This window comes from Heterodontus francisci, chromosome 28 (genome assembly GCF_036365525.1).
Source record: "Heterodontus francisci isolate sHetFra1 chromosome 28, sHetFra1.hap1, whole genome shotgun sequence".
Classification (NCBI taxonomy): domain Eukaryota; kingdom Metazoa; phylum Chordata; class Chondrichthyes; order Heterodontiformes; family Heterodontidae; genus Heterodontus; species Heterodontus francisci.
The window spans coordinates 25004967-25022051 of NC_090398.1; the positions used below are offsets into that span (position 1 = coordinate 25004967).

Consider the following 17085-nt stretch of genomic DNA (forward strand, 5'->3'; position numbering starts at 1 on the left):
GTTCAGATAACAATCTAATTCCCTTGTGAAAACCTTGATCAAATCTTCTCCCACCACACTCACAGATGCGGTGGAATTTAGGCATTGTTACCATACACAGAATCCATGACATTGGATAAAAGATCAATGATTCAGTTCGAATTTGAATGAGACCGTGTGGCATTCAGATTTTCCTTGCTCCAAAGAACAGGGCGTGTTGTATTGTAATGAAAAGTCTGAAGGTCATCTTTCTGACTGGAATGTGGAATTAATCTTTAACTAGGGTGTGTGCAGAACACCCAACTCTAACCCACCAGACACACTGGAACTGCAATCAGGAGACACAGCACAAGGTAAGGACCCTGAGTTTACTGAACACAATTATAGACTTTTTATGTACTCGTCACCTTTTCTCTGCATAGTTGTTCAAAGTTATTGATTAGTTGTAATATCCACAATGGATCGAGTTGGAAAGAATTGTTTTATTCAGAAATTAACTTACTGGAAGCAGCACTGTTTAATAAAAAACTTCCAAATATAATCTCGCCAGCTAACATTGTATTGTTGTAAATAACGTTTAAATGTATTTCTACTGTATGAAATGGTAATGGCGATAAAGTTAGAGTCCAGGATTCTTCAACATAACCCCTAACTATCACCGAAATTCAAAGTTTCCAGCCCTGAGTTTGGGGAGTGGAGATGCGGGTGGTTACAGGATTGCGGGTGGGGGCACTCTTTAATCCATTTAGAGTTCAGGATGTTGGGTTCTTCAGTACCAAAGTGAGTCAAATACTGCCTTCTTAAGGGGAGTTGAAATCACCATTTCTCTGGAATTTAACTCTTGCGTTTGTGAATAAGTCCGAGTCTGAAGATTTCAGGTGCAATACGAACTGAACACCCTGGTTAGGTTATTGTTGGGTCAATGCTGACATTTAAAGGCACTATTGATGAGTCCATCTATCACTTTGCTGATCATTGTGAGGTGGCTGATTGGGTGATAAGTTTTGACTTTGTGGATAAGATACAGCCGGTTAATGTTTTATATTGTCCAATATGCCAGTGTCAGTTGCTTTGGAATTGCTTTGCTCGGACAGCTTGTTATGGTGCTCAGCTCTTCAGCTGCTACTGGTGGAATGTAGTCACAACCCAGAGTATTCACTGTGTTCCACCATTTCAGCATCATCTTAATACCAAGTACAGTGAACTGAATTGGCGGGACAGTGAGTCAGTGAGGGTAGCAATCTCTCAAGGAGTTAAAAGAGGATTACTTAGTTTAGAGATACAGCACTGAAACAGGCCCTTCGGCCCACCGAGTCTGTGCCGACCATCAACCACCCATTTATACTAATCCTACATTAATTCCATATTCCTACCACATCCCCACCTGTCCCTATATTTCCCTACCACCTACCTATACTAGGGGCAATTTATAATGGCCAATTTACCTATCAACCTGCAAGTCTTTGGCATGTGGGAGGAAACCGCAGCACCCGGAGGAAACCCACGCAGACACAGGGAGAACTTGCAAACTCCACACAAGCATTACCAACTTGGCAGTTTGCACTTCTCTTTTAAACACACGTGTTGTTGCCCCTTTATTTCAGGATAATCATGTTCATGGATCCACAGAATCAGGGTTAGTTCCTTGGCTTGAAGGAATTGAAGAACTGGGCAGTAAGACGACAGTTTATGTGGGAAAGATTATGAACAGCAGCAGGTTTCATGGTGGACTGTGTTTGTTGACAACACTACCGCTAGGGGGCGCTGTTGTGGCACATGCGCAAATGCAGCATGTGCCACTAAAACGTCAGACAGCGACTTAAGGCAGCTGCCAGGACTAAATATGGCGCTGCTCAAATAATCACACGGAGGCAATATTATTAGAACCATGTTGTACAGGGCGGGGAGGACAGAGAAGATAGATCCAAACGGAGGAGTCGAGTGATAAGTAAAAAAAGATGTGTAAGCAAAAAATAAAGTAATATTGAAGAGGAATATTAGCCAACTGCTCGCCCAGTATTGTAGGTAAGTGTGCTAAGACTTATGCTGACATACCAGGGGGCATAGATTTAAGGTAAGGGGCAGGAGGTTTAGAGGGGAGTTGAGGAGGATTTTTTTCACCCAGAGGGTGATTGGAATCTGGAACACTGCCTGAAGGAGTGGTAGAGGCAGGAACACTTACGACATTCAAGAAATATTTAGATGAGCACTTGAAACGCCAGAACATACAAGGCTACGGGCCAAGTGTGGGGAAATGGGATTAGTTCGGACAGGTGCTTGATGGTCGGCATAGGCTCGTTGGGCCAAAGGGCCTGGTTCTGTGCTGTGAAACTCTATGACAACGAAATTAAGATTGTAAGTCGTGCTTGCAGTGTGGGACATTTGCATGCACTGGATGAAAACGCATATCAATGCACAGGGGCCTATTCTTTGCAGACAGAAAGAACACATACACACATTGATCCTGTTTCAGCTAAACAAAATAAGCGACAGCCATTCGCTGGTTCATCCATCAGGGGAATGCATTGACCAATCAGAGTCAAGCTGCCTGGTTTAAATTTCAATCAAAGCTTATCAGTTAACTGTCAGTCACCATAAACTGTTGCATTCTCCGCGGCAACGCCACTACCAATCAATCAGCACTGTCTTGCCATACAGTGTAATGTTGCTTCTTTCCCTTGCATTGGTATTCTTTAGAATTTTTTTTATTCATTCATGGGTTGTAGGCATCACTGGCCAGGCCAGCATTTATTACCCATCCCTAATTGCCCTTGAGAAGGTGGTGGTGAGCTGCCTTCTTGAACCACTGCAGTCCATGTGGGGTAGGTACATCCACAGTGCTGTTAGGAAGGGAGTTCCAGGATTTTGAACCTGTTGTCCTGATGAGTGCAAGATGCAAGGCTTCGACAACATGTCTCTATTTTCAGCAATACTAAATGCAAATTATAATTCTGAAATTCATGAACATTTCAGTTTTTCAGTCCCACAATTAATTGAATCTACTGCCAAATCTTTATTTAAATGAAATGAAAGGTAAATTTGAAATACCACCAAGAAAAGTTAGCTAGCCAATGATACAAAGGATTTGTTCGTTTACCACACACATTTGCCGATTAATTTCCAGTAATGGAAACCTGGAACCTGATAATCGTGGGTGTGAACATCCTGATCAGGGCCGAGACTATTACTTATTGACTGGAGATTGTCTCTCTGATTTTATGATCATTGCTCTCTTGCTAATAACTGACCAGCTTTATAAACTAACTGTAATGATGGAGAAGGGGATTGAAGTACTCCATGGGAATCCAGATCAGGGGAACATTGTAAAAAGCCTGATACTAAGATTAATAGAGCTGGGATTCTATATCGCATTATTGGTAAGTTAGAATCGGCTCCAAGAAACAGCTCATGGTCTAAAGGAAAGGTAATTCCAAATAAATACCGTGTTAAATCAGATGGTTCACTTTGCCCTTTTCTATGAAGTGTGATCCCAATAAACTAACCACAGTCTTTGTCCCTTGCTATCTCTGCCCGTTTATAGTTTGATAATAAAGGGTTTATGCTAAACAATGAAACCGAATTCAGGATAAAGATTTGATTCCAGCTACAGAACCTGGTTTCATTGTGGGGTCTTCGGGACAGTTTGGGGGCAGTTTAGTCATTGTATATGCAAGTAATTTTAATAACTGGTTAAAGGATCAGGGTAATCCAATCTGAATGAGATGATGTGCGATTCAGATTCAGCCCTGTGCCAGAGAATAGGGCGGGGAAGGGTTGACCTGATCAGGCTGAAGGTTGTGTTTATGACTGCATTGTGCAACTGATCTTTACCCAGGATGTGTTCATTACCTGCAGAACCCACAACACTGACTTACCCGGTGACTCTGGGGCTGGAATCAGGATAGTGACCAGACCAGCAATAAGCTGAGAACAATCATTGTGCTTTACTGTAGAGAAATGGACACATCACTTTTTATACAGTTTTCCCCTCATATTTTCCATCTGGGATTCAGATGGGTCTACGTGCCTGCAACTACTTCTGTAATTACTTAAATACTTCCACCATTATATTGAAATTACCACCCCCTTCCCTTCCTAGTCCCCATGTTAGTTGATATTGTTAATGGCTTCCTCTCTTCAGGAACTGTCCTCCTCTGTTTCTGTTGTCATTACCCTCTCCTCAACCGAAACACCCTTGATCCCTCTGTCATTGCAAACTACCATCCTATCTCCAAACTCTCTTTCCTGTCAAACTCATGAACGTGTTGTCACATCCACAATGTATGCCCATCTTTCCAGGAGTGCCATGTTTGAGTGACTGCCAATCAGGTTTCTGCCCAAACCACAACACTGATGCAGTCCCTTATTAAAGTTACAAATGATATCCTCTGTGACTGTGTTTGTTTGAAGTTCCTTCATGACCAGTCTGCAGATTTTGACATGGTTAACTACACCATCTTCCTACAATGCCTCTCCTCTGTTGTCTAACTTGGTGGGATGATCCTCTCCTGGTTCCAATGCTCTTGGAACAATAGTAGCCAGATAATCATCTTCACTCACCATCAAAGGTTTCTCTTCTTACTCCAGTCACAGATTTTTCACATGGCTTGTCTGACATCCAGTATTTAATGAGCATAAATTTACTTGAATTAAATAAATATTGCGGAAACCTAAACCATTGTCTTCGGCCATGATGTAAATTCTGTTCTCTGGTCACTGGCAACATCCCTCTCCCCGACAACTTCTGAGGCCGGGTCGAACTGTTTCCAACCTCAGTGTCCACTTTGACCCTGAATTGAGTTTCTGAGCACACATCCTCTGCGTCACCGTAACAGATTATTTTCACTTCCTTGACATCGGCGACCTCTGCTCCTGCTTTAGCACATCTGCTGCTGAAACATTCATCCTTATCGTTGTTCCCTCTCGACTCAAGTATTTCAGTGGTCTCCTGGCCAGAATCCCAGCTTGACCCTCCATAATCTTCAGCTCATCCAAACCTCAGCTGTCTGTATTTTAATGCACAGCATGTCCCGTTCACCAATCAACCCTATGCTCACTGACCGACAGTGGCTCCCTGTCCAGCAAAGCTCTAATTTAAAATTTATCTTTATCATTCAGATCCCTCCGTGGTCTCATCTCTCTCTATCTCTGTAATCTCCTCCAGCCCGACAATCCTCTGAGATGCCTGCACTCCTCAAATTATGTTAGATTCCAGATTTTCACCATTGGGGCAGTGTCTTCAGCTGCCTAGGTCCTAAACCTTGGAATTACCTCCCTAAAGCTTTCCTCCCCTCTACCTCTCCTGCCCGTGGACGCTACTTAACACCTACACCTTTTACCAAGACTTTGTGAGATTTAGTTCATTAATATTTCCTGTGAATTGGATTCTGATGGAAGATCATTGACCTGGAACACTAACACTGCTGTTCTCTCCACAGATGTTGTCTGACCTGCTGAGAATTTCCAACATTTTCTCTTTTTGTTTATGTCACTTGAAATGCCTGGATTACCAGCAGGGAGGAACAGTGCGTGTGTGCAGGAAATCCAGGGTGTTCAAGGAAGCCAGACTGTGTTTGAGCCTGGCTGCTCTGATAGTGATTATTTAAACAAAATAATAATCAGAAAATGTTGGAAAGACTCAGTAGGTCTGGCAGCGTCTATAGAGAGTGAAACAGAGTTAACAGCTCAGTATTGTGAGCCTCGAGTTGCACTGTGGGCGATCATGGTTTAACCTGCGCAGGTGTTCTGTAAGCAGTCGCATCTCTCTCCACTGCAGAAAGACCTGGACATCATTCAGGCTTGCGCTGGTAAGTAGAAAGTAAAGGCCTGCTCGGGTCTGCAAATGAACCAAGAACAAAGAAAGAACAAAGAAAATTACAGCACAGGAACAGGCCCTTCGGCCCTCCAAGCCTGCGCCGATCCAGATCCTCCACCTAAACATGTCGCCTATTTTCTGAGGGTCTGTATCTCTTTGCTTCCTGCCCATTCATGTATCTGTCTAGATACATCTTAAAAGACGCTATCGTGTTCGCATCTACCACCTCCGCTGGCAACGCGTTCCAGGCACCCACCACCCTCTGCGTAAAGAACTTTCCACGCATATCCCCCCTAAACTTTTCCCCTCTCACTTTGAACTCGTGACCCCTAGTAATTGAATCCCCCACTCTGGGAAAAAGCTTCTTGCTATCCACCCTGTCTATACCTCTCATGATTTTGTACACCTCAATCAGGTCCCCCCTCAACCTCCGCCTTTCTAATGAAAATAATCCTAATCTACTCAACCTCTCTTCATAGCTAGCGCCCTCCATACCAGGCAACATCCTGGTGAACCTCCTCTGCACCCTCTCCAAAGCATCCACATCCTTTTGGTAATGTGGCGACCAGAACTGCACGCAGTATTCCAAATGTGGCCGAACCAAAGTCCTACACAACTGTAACATGACCTGCCGACTCTTGTACTCAATACCCCGTCCAATGAAGGAAAGCATGCCGTATGCCTTCTAGACCACTCTATTTACCTGCGTTGCCACCTTCAGGGAACAATGGACCTGAACACCCAAATCTCTCTGTACATCAATTTTCCCCAGGACTTTTTCATACACTGTATAGTTCACTCTTGAATTGGATCTTCCAAAATGCATCACCTCGCATTTGCCCGGATTGAACTCCATCTGCCATTTCTCTGCCCAACTCTCCAATCTATCTATATTCTGCTGTATTCTCTGACGGTCCCCTTCACTATCTGCTACTCCACCAATCTTAGTGTCGTCTGCAAACTTGCTAATCAGACCACCTATACTTTCCTCCAAATCATTTATGTATATCATGAACAACAGTGGTCCCAGCACGGATCCCTGTGGAACACCACTGGTCACACGTCTCCATTTTGAGAAACTCCCTTCCACTGCTACTCTCTGTCTCCTGTTGCCCAGCCAATTCTTTATCCATCTAGCAAGTACACCCTGGACCCCATGCGACTTCACTTTCTCCATTGGCCTACCATGGGGAACCTTATCAAATGCCTTACTGAAGTCCATGTATATGACATCTACAGCCCTTCCCTCATCAATCAACTTTGTCACTTCCTCAAAGAATTCTATTAAGTTGGTAAGACATGACCTTCCCTGCACAAAACCATGTTGCCTATCACTGATAAGCCCATTTTCTTCCAAATGGGAATAGATCCTATCCCTCAGTATCTTCTCCAGCAGCTTCCCTACCACTGACGTCAGGCTCACCGGTCTATAATTACCTGGATTATCCCTGCTACCCTTCTTAAACAAGGGGACAACATTAGCAATTCTCCAGTCCTCCGGGACATCACCCGTGTTTAAGGATGCTGCAAAGATATCTGTTAAGGCCCCAGCTATTTCCTCTCTCGCTTAGCTCAGAAACCTGGGATAGATCCCATCCGGACCTGGGGACTTGTCCACCTGAATGCCTTTTAGAATACCCAACATTTCCTCCCTCCTTATGCCGACTTGACCTAGAGTAATCAAACATCTGTCCCTAACCTCAACATCCGTCATGTCCCTCTCCTCGGTGAATACCGATGCAAAGTACTCATTTAGAATCTCACCCATTTTCTCTGACTCCACGCATAACTTTCCTCCTTTGCCCTTGAGTGGGCCAATCCTTTCTCTAGTTACCCTCTTGCTCCTTATATATGAATAAAAGGCTTTGGGATTTTCCTTAACCCTGTTTGCTAAAGATATTTCATGACCCCTTTTAGCCCTCTTAATTCCTCGTTTCAGATTGGTCCTACATTCCCGATATTCTTCCAAAGCTTCGTCTTTCTTCAGCCGCCTACACCTTATGTATGTTTCCTTTTTCCTCTTAGCTAGTCTCACAATTTCACCTGTCACCCATGGTTCCCTAATCTTGCCATTTCTATCCCTTATTTTCACAGGAACATGTCTCTCCTGCACGCTAATCAACCTTTCTTTAAAAGCCTCCCACATATCAAATGTGGATTTACCTTCAAACAGCTGCTCCCAATCTACATTCCCCAGCTCCTGCCGAATTTTGGTACAGTTGGCCTTCCCCCAATTTAGCACTCTTCCTTTAGGACCACTCGCGTCTTTGTCCATGAGTATTCTAAAACTTACGGAATTGTGATCACTATTCCCAAAGTAGTCCCCTACTGAAACTTCAACCACCTGGCCGGGCTCATTCCCCAACACCAGGTCCAGTATGGCCCCTTCCCGAGTTGGACTATTTACATACTGCTCTAGAAAACCCTCTTGGATGCTCCTTACAAATACTGCTCCATCTAGACCTCTAACACTAAGTGAATCCCAGTCAATGTTGGGAAAATTAAAATCTCCTATCACCACAACCCTGTTGCTCCTACATCTTTCCATAATCTGTTTACATATTTGTACCTCTATCTCACGCTCGCTGTTGGGAGGCCTGTAGTACAGCCCCAACATTGTTACCGCACCCTTCCTATTTCTGAGTTCTGCCCATATTGCCTCACAGCTCGAGTCCTCCATAGTGCCTTCCTTCAGCACAGCTGTGATATCCTCTTTGACCAGTCATGCAACTCCTCCACCCCTTTTACCTCCCTCTCTATCGCGCCTGAAGCATCGGTATCCTGGGATATTTAGTTGCCAATCATGCCCTTCCCTTAACCGAGTCTCAGTAATAGCAATAACATCATACTCCCAGGTACTAATCCAAGCCCGAAGTTCATCTGCCTTACCTACTACACTTCTTCCATTAACCCCTGCCTACTCTTTCCCTTAGTCACGCTGACTTCATTATCTAGTTGAAACCCGACCCGAACCCGACAGAACCACATCCGACTCGAGCCCGACCCGGCCTGAGTCCTTTCATTCTTTCCCGCGATGGACCCGACCCGACCACCGGAATGTTCAGTTAACCTAGCTTCCGTTTTTCACTTTTTAAGGACATAAGAACTAGGAGCAGGAGTAGGCAATTCAGCCCCTTGAGCCTGCTCTGCCATTCAATACGATCATGGCTGATCTGATCTCGGCCTCAACTCCACTTTCCTGCCCGTTCTCCATAACCCTTCAACCCTTTACTAATTAAAAATCTGTCTATCTCCTCCTTAAATTTATCCAATGCCCCAGCATCCACCGCACTCTGGGATAGTGAATTCCACAGACTCACGACCCATTGAGAGAAGTAATTTCTCCTCATCTCTGTTCTAAATCTGTTACCCCTTATCCTAAAACTATGACCTCTCGTTCTAGATTGCCCCACCAGAGGAAACATCCTCTCTACGTCTGCTTTGTCAATCCCCTTAATCATCCTTCATACCTCAATTAGATCTCCTCTCATTCTTCTAAACTCCAGAGAGTAAAGGTTTAAACTGCTCAATCTCTCTTCATAAGACAAACCCCCATCTCTGGAATCAATCTAGTGAACCTCCTCTGAACTGCCTCCAATGCAACTTCATCCTTTCTCAAGTAAGGGGACCAAAACTGTACGCAATACTCCAAGTGCGGTCTCACTAATGCCTTGTACCGTTGTAGCAACACTTTGCTACTTTTATACTCTATTCCTTTAGCAATAAATGCTAAAGTTCCATTTGCCTTCCTTATCGCCTGCTGTATCTGCAAACTAGTTTTCTGTGATTCATGCATGAGGGCACCCAGATCCCTCTGCACCAAAGCACGTTGAAGTTTCTCTCCATTTAGATAATAATTTGCCTTTCTATTCTTCTGACCAAAATGGATAACCTCACACTTATCCACGTTAAAATCCATCTGCCAAACTTTGGCCCATTTATCTAATCTATCTTGATCCATTTGTAGATTTCTTATTTCTTTATTGCAACTTACTGACCCACCTATTTTAGTGTCATCTGCAAATTTGGCTATAGTACCTTCTCTCCCTGCATCCAAGTCATTTATATAGATTGTAAATAGTTGGGGCCTAAGGACCGAACCCTGTGGCACCCCACTAGTTGCATCTTGCCAACCAGAAAAAGACCCATTTATCCTGACTTCTGTTTTCTGTGGGTTAGCCAATCCTCTATCCAAGCTAATAAATTTCCCCTAACCCCATGTGAACTTAGCTTGTGTATTAACCTTTTGTGCGGCACCTTATCAAATGCCTTCTGGAAGTCCAGATAAACTACATCTACAGGATCCCCATTATCCACTTTGCTTGTTACAGCTTTGAAGAACTCTAGCAAATTAGTCAAACACGATTTACCCTTCATAAAACCATGCTGACTCTGATGGATTGCGTTTTGACTTTCTAAATATCCTGTTATTACTTCCTTCATAATGGATTCTAACAATTTCCCAACGAAAGATGTTTAACTGGTCTATAGTTTCCTACTTTCTGCCTCCCTCCCTTTTTGAATAAAGGCGTTACATTAGCTTTTTTCCAATCCACTGGAACCTTTCCCGTATCCAGAGAATTTTGGAATATTATAACCAATGGATGCACGATCTCCATTGCCACTTCCTTTAAGACCCTACGATGTAGGCCATCAGGCCCTGGGGACTTGTCTGCCTTCAATCCCAATAGTTTGCTCAGTACTTTTTCCCTAGTGATGATGATTGTTCTAAGTTCCTCCCTTTCCATAACCTCTGCATTACCTGGTGCCATTGGGATGGTACTAGTGTCATCCACCGTGAAAACTGAAGCAAAATATTGATTTAGTGTCTCTGCCATTTCTGTGTTCCCTTCTATTAACTCCCCAGTCTCATCCTCCAAAGGACCAACATTCACTTTAGCTACTCTCTTTCCTTTTATATGATTATAGAAGCTTTTGCTTTCCGTTTTTATATTTTGCGCTAGTTTTCTTTCATAATTTACCTTTGCTCTTTTTAATTACATTTTTAGGAACCCTTTGTTGATCTTTAAAAATTTCCCAATCTTCCAGCCTGCCATTGGTCTTTGCAATATGGTATGCCTTAGTTTTTGTCTTTATGTTATCCTTAACTTCCTTGCTTAGCCATGGATGTTTTTCCCCCTCTTAGAATCTTACTTCCTCTCTGGAATATATTTTACTTGGGATAAATTGAATATCTCCTTAAACATCTGCCACTGCTCGTCAACTGTCCTACCTTGTAGTCTTCCTGCCCAGTCCACTAGGGCCAAATCTGTCCTCATGCCTATATACTTACCTTTGTTTAACTCCAGAACGCTCGTGTGAGACTCCAGCTTCTCGCCCTCAAACTGAATTTGAAATTCTAGCATGCTATGATCACTTTTCCGTGGAGGATCCATAACAATGAGATCATTAATTAATCCCACCTCATTACACAACAACAAATCTAGAATAGCTTGCTCTCTGGTTGGTTCCACAACATATTGCTCCAAAAACCTTGTGCAGATAAGCAACAAAATCTGTAACTGGACTTGAAAGGTTGTTTAAAAAGTACATTAAGATTGGAGCCACGTGCTGGAGGAGATGAGCCGAAGATTGTTACCATAGAAGTTAGTGATTGTTTGGTCACTAGTTAAACAGAAACCCATGGAGTTGTGTCCAGACAGGTTGTCCCACACTGTACCAGTATCTGTATTGCTTAAAATAAACATAGCATTACCCGAAGGCTCAGAAAATATCATTATACATTACCTAGACTCCTGCTTTACAGGTTGAAATAGTTGCTGCAAGTTTATCCAGTGAGCAGCTGAGATACAGAGACGGGGAATGTCCTGAGAGATTAATTATTCTAAAAGATACATTCCTATATTAAAGAGGTTGTGCTCTACCTTCGATGGAATCACTCACTGCAGACTAGTGCGGAGTGTTTCCCGCCTTGACGTCCTGCCTGTCACTGGATCGAGTCCAGGCCTCTGGATTATTAGTTCAGTAATCTTTGAAATGTCTCTCCTTGATTTAATATTTTAATCCAGTAGGTCAGGTTTTGCAAAAATAAAATTAACTGATTTAAGACTGCTTCGTATTTAGCGGCATCTGATGAATTAAGAAATTAAAATATGTTCAAAATTATATATCAACTGTTAAGTACCAATGCCCAGATTTGTATATGAAAAATGCATCTTAATTTCATTAATTATCCATAAACACTGAGGCCACATTAAACTAAAAACAGCGATTTATCAGGTCTGACAATTAATTAAATATATTCCAAATTCAAAGCCTAATTCGTTGTCTTTCCCCTTTAACTCTCTTAATTTACTTCACAAGCCTCATTTACTTTCTTTATTCAATACAATATGTTTTGAGGCAGGCACGAGAAGTCTTTCCAACCCCTAACGGGATGCAGTCAATTCATTTGAAAACTGTGCAATTAAAGAAAAGGGCCAAGTTCCTATTCATGCAGATTGAAGCTGTTAAACTGCTTTTGTCACCAAGTATTCAAAGCACGGAGGAAAACCAAGAGATAAACCAAAACACAAAAAAGTTACATTTGTATCAATGAAAAATAGAACTCATTAAAAACATCTTATTACATAACAGTGCAGCAACTGATTACATTGTAAATATTTCATTCAGATTAAAATGGCAAAGACTTTCAACACCCCTAGAATCAGGAAAGGGTAAGAAAGGGCTAACCGGATAATTATGAGCCTGGGACTGAGTTCTACTACAATGTACGCACAAACCGTTTATTGATTAGTACACAGTAAGTTGAAATACCAAGCAGAGTAGGAAGCACACTTCAAAAGATCTGCGGTTTCTAGTGTTTCACAAACTATTGTTACGCAAGGCTGTGACAGTGTTAGAGTGTGTCCGACCCGGTGCGACCTGACCCGAGCCCAAATGCCAGACCCGAAAGAACGACCCAACCCGACCCCGACACGTCATCGGGTCCTGTCTGGTTTGGGTTGGGTAGCCATGCTCTAGTGGCAAGTAACATTCATGCCACACAAGTGCCAGGCAAAGAGCATCTCCAGGAAGAGAGAAACTAACCATCTCCCCTTGGCATTAAATGGCATTACCATTGCTGCATCCCCCACCGGGATAAACATACAAACATATGAAATAAGAGCAGGAGTAGGTCACTCGGCCCTTCGAATCTGCCCTACCATTCAAAAGGATCATTGCTGATCTGATTGTAACCTGAACTCCACATTCCCGTCTACCCCCGATAACCTTTCACTCCCTTGCTTATCAAGAATCTATCTACCTCTGTCTTAAAAATGTTCAAAGACACTGCTTCCACCGCCTTTTGAGGAAGAGAGTTCCAAAATTTCACAACCCTCTCCTCATCTCTGTCTTAAATGGGCGACCTCTTATTTCTAAACAGTGACCCTTAGTTTGAGATTCTTCCACAAGAGGAAACATCCTTCCTACATCCACCCTGTCAAGACCCCTTAGAATCTTATCTGTTTCAATCAAGTCGCCCTTTATTCTTCTAAACTCCAGCCTAGTCTGTTCACCCTTTTCTCATAAGACAACCCGCTCATTCCAGGTATTAGTCTCGTAAACCTTCTCTGAACTGCTTCCAATGCATTTCCATCCTTCCTTAAATAAGGAGACCAATACTGTACACAGTACTCCAGATGTGGTCTCAACAATGCTCTGTATAACTGAAGCATAACCTCCCAACTTATGTATTCAATTCGCCTCACAATAAATGATAACATTCTATTAGCTTTCCTAATTACGTGTTTTCCCTCATACTACCCTTTAGTGATTATGCACTAGGACACCCAGATCCCACTGCACCGCAGAGCTCTGCAATCTCTCACCATCTAGATAATATGCTTCTTTTTTTATTCTTCCTGTCAAAATGGCAATTTCACATTTTTCCACATTATACTCCATTTGTCAGAACTTTAGCCAGTCACGTAACCGATCTATACCCCTTTGTAGCCTCCTTATGTTCTCTTCACAACTTATTTTCCTACCTATCTTTATGTCAACAGCAAATTTGGTAACCGTACCTTCGGTCCATTCAGCCAAGTCATTTATATAAATTGCAAAAAGTTGAGGCCCCAGCACCAATCCCTGCGGCATAGCACTCATTACATCTTGCCAACCAGAAAATGACCAATTTCTGCCTACTCTCTGTTTCTTGTTAGCAAGCCAATCTTCTCTCCATGCCAATATGTTACCCCCTGCACCCCTCCCCACCCCCCGCACCCTCCACACCGTGAGCTTTTATTTTCCACAATAACCTTTGATGTAACACCTTATTAAATGCCTTCTGGAAATCTAAGTACAGTATATCCACCGGTTCCCCTTTATCCACACCACATGTTACTTCTTCAAAGAACTCCAATAAATTGGTTAAACATGATTTCCCTTTCACAAAACCATGTTGACTCTGCCTGATTACGTTGAATTTTTTGAAATGCCCTGCTGTAACTTTTTTAACAATAGCTTCAAACATTTGCCCTATGACAGATGTTATTCTCAGCTGAGTGAAGCTCCCAACAACACCCAAGAAGCTCAACACCATACAGGACAAAGCAGCCTGATTCATCAGCACCCCATCCACCACCTTAAGCATTCACTCCCTCCACCACTGGCACACAATAGTAGCAGTGTGTACCATCTGCAAGATGCAGTGCAGCAACTTGCAAAGGCTCCTTTGACAGTACCTTCCAGACCCATTACCTTTTCCACCTACAAGGCCTAGGGCAGCAGATGCATGATGACACCACGATCTGCAAGTGTCCCTCCACACACCAATATGACTTAAAATTCTATCGCCATTCCTTCACTGTCACTGGGTCAACATCCTGGAACACCCTGCCTCACAGCACTGTGGGTATCCCTACACGACATGGACTGCAGCAGTTTATGAAGACGGCTCACCACCACATACTCGAGGGCAATTCGGGATGTGAAATAAATGCTGGCCATGACCACATCCCATGAAAGGATAAAATAAGAGCTACATAACACAGTGCTGATCAAAGGTGTGAGCGGGGCTATGGGCTCCGTGTTGGCCGATTGGGAGGAGCTGTCAATCTCCTGATCGTAGGCAATAGGAGGAGTGGACTAACTGAGGGTCATTAATTGATGCAGAGCTCTGGCTCAGTAGTGTCAGTGAGCATGCTGCACTCAGCTACCAGTTGTACACAGCTTCACTTAAATATCTGTTAAGGTAAATGAAGTGTCCCGGAATTTATCTCCAAATAATTCATCATGGATCAGTAAAGAAGGTTTCTGTCGATGAAATCGGTCAGTAACTTATTGATTTATACTGACTTATTTATATAAACACCCAAAGATTGAAGGGGTTCTATCCTTCATAAAGAATTTATTACACTATTGAATCTTCAAACTCCAATTCCCAATCACATCTATTGTATCTTGAGAGTGATCACGATAAATCCTCAAACTCCAATTCCCCAATAACATCTATTGTATCTCGAGAGTATGCCGATAAATCCTCAAACTCCAATTCCCAATCACATCCATTGTATCTGGAGAATGATCCCAATAAATCCACAGGCTCCAATTCCCCAAGTACTGTTCATATTTCTAAAGATAGTGATTTGATTTCTCTTCAGATTAAGAGTAGGCTGCATTTAATTACACAGTCTACTTTAAATCATTCAGTTACTGATTCTAATTTTCACTCATAGCTATTTTGCTATAGACATGTAAATGTATATTGTCCAGTTGTGCATGTAAATTGCCATTCACAAAAAAAGAAAAGCAAGTTCATTGCTGATGGCTTCCAATTTTACTCATTCACTGCATGCACTGTCTCCAATTGGGAACTGAAGAGACATGTGGAATGAACTGCATCTAATCAGGGAATGAACATTGAGACATGGGGAATGAACTGTTACTAACTGGGGACTGAACCTTGAGACATGGGGAATGAACTGTTACTAACTGGGGACTGAACCTTGAGACATGGGGAATGAACTGTTACTAACTGGGGACTGAACCTTGAGACATGGGGAATGAACTGTTACTAACTGGGGACTGAACCTTGAGACATGGGGAATGAACTGTTACTAACTGGGGACTGAACCTTGAGACATGGGGAATGAACTGTTACTAACTGGGGACTGAACCTTGAGACATGGGGAATGAACTGTTACTAACTGGGAACAAAACCTTGAGACATGGGGAATGAACTGTTACTAACTGGGGACTGAACCTTGAGACATGGGGAATGAACTGTTACTAACTGGGGACTGAACCTTGAGACATGGGGAATGAACTGTTACTAACTGGGGACTGAACCTTGAGTCATGGGGAATGAACTGTTACTAACTGGGGACTGAACCTTGAGACATGGGGAATGAACTGTTACTAACTGGGGACTGAACCTTGAGACATGGGGAATGAACTGTTACTAACTGGGGACTGAACCTTGAGTCATGGGGAATGAACTGTTACTAACTGGGAACAAAACCTTGAGACATGGGGAATGAACTGTTAGTAACTGGGGACTGAACCTTGAGTCATGGGGAATGAACTGTTACTAACTGGGGACAGAAACTTGAGACATGGGGAATGAACTGTTACTAACTGGGGACTGAACCTTGAGACATGGGGAATGAACTGTTACTAACTGGGGACTGAACCTTGAGACATGGGGAATGAACTGTTACTAACTGGGGACTGAACCTTGAGACATGGGGAATGAACTGTTACTAACTGGGGACTGAACCTTGAGACATGGGGAATGAACTGTTACTAACTGGGGACTGAACCTTGAGTCATGGGAATGAACTGCCTCTAACCATGGACTGAAGATTGAGACATGGGAAATGAGCTGGCTATACCCAGCGACTGACTATCGGGAGACGTGGAATTCATGATCTCCTTGAACAAGGGACTGAAGAATTAATTTCTCACATGCTGTGGCTGTGGCTTTAAAGGGACTTGGAATGTTGGAGCACAGCTACTTGAGGCTGTTTATTAAATGAAATATTTTTTGTATTTAGTTTTGTCATCTTTTTTATTAATCCTTAGAGAACAAATGAACATTGCATTTATCTTGAAGGAAACAATGTTATTCTCATTTTCTGCCCTGCTATAATTAGATCTCCTGGTGAATGATGGAGTGATGAGAAAGGGCCACAGCGGGAAGTAAACAGGGATTGTAGACTGAGGAACAACAGCAGGAGAACCAGCAGAGGATTGTGAGAGCACCAACCAGAAAGAACCCTTCCCATTCAAAGAGCTGTCATAGATCAACTGGGGAGAAAGGCAAGAGAAAGTCCCATTTACTGTGA

The 17085-nt window shown here is 42.9% G+C and overlaps 1 protein-coding gene across 5 annotated transcripts in view; it reads left to right on the top strand.

The window, feature by feature from the left end:
* Positions 1 to 206: 206 nt before the first annotated feature.
* Positions 207 to 17085, top strand: part of LOC137385143 (NACHT, LRR and PYD domains-containing protein 3-like) — a 167706-nt gene continuing 150827 nt past the window's right edge. For 4 of the 5 annotated variants that reach the window (XM_068060034.1, XM_068060035.1, XM_068060030.1 and 1 more), the window contains exons 1-2: positions 312 to 332; positions 16894 to 17059. The gene's annotated coding sequence lies outside the window, so the exon portion shown is untranslated. Of the gene's footprint in view, positions 333 to 16893; positions 17060 to 17085 lie in introns of all 5 variants that reach the window. The other variant, XM_068060031.1, reaches the window with a different exon arrangement.